The sequence below is a fragment of the Trypanosoma rangeli genome (genome assembly GCF_003719475.1).
Source record: "Trypanosoma rangeli strain AM80 chromosome Unknown Tra_15.4_contig_00427, whole genome shotgun sequence".
NCBI lineage: Eukaryota > Euglenozoa > Kinetoplastea > Trypanosomatida > Trypanosomatidae > Trypanosoma > Trypanosoma rangeli.
The window spans coordinates 1-2,242 of NW_021706163.1; the positions used below are offsets into that span (position 1 = coordinate 1).

Sequence of the window (2,242 nt, forward strand, 5' to 3'; positions counted from 1 at the left end):
CTCACCTTATGGGGAAATAACCTTATGGGGGACATCTCACCTTATGGGGGAAATAACCTTATGGGGGACAACTCACCTTATGGGGGAAATAACCTTATGGGGGACAACTCACCTTATGGGGAAATAACCTTATGGGGGACATCTCACCTTATGGGGGAAATAACCTTATGGGGGACAACTCACCTTGTGATTGGTCGCGCTGTTCTTTCCGCAAACTTGTTTTCCGTCTTTAATAGTTCATCTTCGCAATGAAAGAACTTGTGGAAAGGGAAGGTGGGCGGGGAACGGGTCTTCGACATGCGGTTGTGTGGTGTTGCATCACGCAGCACCCTCCCACACAGAGCACATGATGGCGGCGGGGCACGGGGTGTTGCAGTAGTATACGCATACACGCCACAGTCATGGCCCCCCCCCGCTGCACTGATTTTTGTTTTCTGTTTGTGGTCACCACCACCTTACTGACCCCCCCCCCCCCCCTCCACACACACACATCCACTTCCCTGCTTTCTCTCTCCCCCCTCTTCTCTTCTTTTCCGCCCAGCACAGGGGCAACACAGTTAAACTCGATTTATTTTTTTTGTCTTGTGTGCCCCCCCCCCCCCCTCCTTCCCCTCCCTCCCTAACCAAAAAAGCGAAAAAAGACCGTGCTGTTTGCCGGCGAGCAAGACATATTTATATATACATATATGTGTATATATTGTAAAGAGAGAGAGAGAGAGAGTAAAGGAAAAAAAAGGAAGGAAAAAACCCGGCATAGAGCACACAGCCTCTCTCTCCCTCTCCCTGCGCGCGCCATAGCAGCGCATACACAGCTGCACACGCGCACCGGGGTAAGGTCGACGACTGACTACTCTCTGTCGGGTCTTTCTCTTTCTTTCTCTCCCTCCCACACACACACACACACACACACAACACTGCACACACTATATATGTATGCACACATGTCCATTTTCCCATACATACACATATAATATAATATATATTATATTATATTATATTATATATGTGTAATATTATATATATAGTCCCTGAGCATGATATTTCAGGCCTCAAGGTTCAGCGCCTCGGGACGTAAAGTGCCCCTCGAGCCCCGCCGAAGCGAAGCATACCGCTCATGCCAGCCCATGCATGTTCTCTCGTTTGGAGAGGGACGCAAGTGTGTGTTGTTTTGTGTGTTGCTGCGTTTGCGTTGTTGGAGCATACATCCGTATATATATACATACATATACATATACACATGTATAGCGCACTGCGTGTGCTTGTGCCGCTGTCCTCAGGCAGGAATTTCGATCAAACCCACAAAAACCGCTGGAGAGAGCGCCGCCTTCCCGTGCGTTTGGGATGCCCCTTCCCTGCACAAACACGTACACACACATATATACATATATAAATACATACATAATGTGCGTACGTGGTGAACGTGTGAGGTCGCATTGCGTGTGTCGTCTTTTTGCGAGTGTATCAAAAAAATACACACACAAAAGAGACGGCAACAACGCAACGTGCGTTTCCTTGTTTTTGTTTCAAAAAAAAAATGTCTTGTGATCATGGAGATACTTGGCGCCTTCAAGGGCAGGCATAGCCTACCAGATGATTTGGATGGCGATTCGATAGTTTTTTTGGATGTATTTTTTGAAAACCAAGTGAAACTTCCCTCTCGCTCGCGTGCAGCGAAGGAACCGCAAAAAGAAGGTTTTAATTTCTGTAGGAGCCCCGCTGCCACCACCCACCCCCGCACAAGACGCGGGTGGACGAAGGCAACAGCACTGTATATATATATATATATATATATATAGCATTCTCTACTCTTCCCTAAAACAGCTGCGCACATGCAGCGCATTCCCCGATACAACAAACAAAATTGCAAGACAACGGTCACACATATATATAAATATATATGTGATTTTGTGTTATTCAGAATGGGCATCTGGTCTTGGGATTGGTTTCTGGCTTAGAGGCGTTCAGCCGAGAACCACCGTGCGATAGCGTCGGAGCACTTGCCGTTCGACAAACTCCAGAAACCAGAGGCACGGCATGGGAGTTCCTCTCGTACTACCCCATACTTCCCTCACGATACCTGCGAGATCCCTTCACAATCTCACACTCTCTGAGAGTTGGTGTTTTTTTAGTACACATACATACATATATATATATATATAACTAAAAAAGTGGTGACCGTACCAAGTACATGCCACCGACCAGCCAGTCCAGAACGACCAGCCTCCGCTTTGCGCGGATAATC

The 2,242-nt window shown here is 47.4% G+C and overlaps 1 non-coding gene and 1 pseudogene across 1 annotated transcript in view, besides 10 other annotated features; both read right to left on the reverse strand.

Annotated features, from left to right (window-relative positions):
- Positions 1 to 495: 495 nt before the first annotated feature.
- Positions 496 to 534: a microsatellite.
- A 55-nt stretch (positions 535 to 589) lies between these two features.
- Positions 590 to 620: a microsatellite.
- Positions 621 to 668: 48 nt separating this feature from the next.
- Positions 669 to 698: a microsatellite.
- Positions 699 to 703: 5 nt separating this feature from the next.
- Positions 704 to 721: a microsatellite.
- Positions 722 to 887: 166 nt separating this feature from the next.
- Positions 888 to 924: a microsatellite.
- Positions 925 to 965: 41 nt separating this feature from the next.
- Positions 966 to 1,003: a microsatellite.
- Positions 1,004 to 1,020: 17 nt separating this feature from the next.
- TraAM80_08523 (hypothetical protein) lies at positions 1,021 to 1,150 on the reverse strand (annotated as a pseudogene).
- Positions 1,151 to 1,208: 58 nt separating this feature from the next.
- Positions 1,209 to 1,239: a microsatellite.
- Positions 1,240 to 1,356: 117 nt separating this feature from the next.
- Positions 1,357 to 2,242, reverse strand: part of TraAM80_08524 — a 5,975-nt gene continuing 5,089 nt past the window's right edge. Inside the window, exon 1 of the ribosomal RNA XR_003828668.1 lies at positions 1,357 to 2,242. This exon is cut by the window's right edge and continues 5,089 nt beyond it. This is a non-coding gene — a ribosomal RNA (28S ribosomal RNA).
- Positions 1,369 to 1,401: a microsatellite.
- Positions 1,770 to 1,795: a microsatellite.
- Positions 2,135 to 2,159: a microsatellite.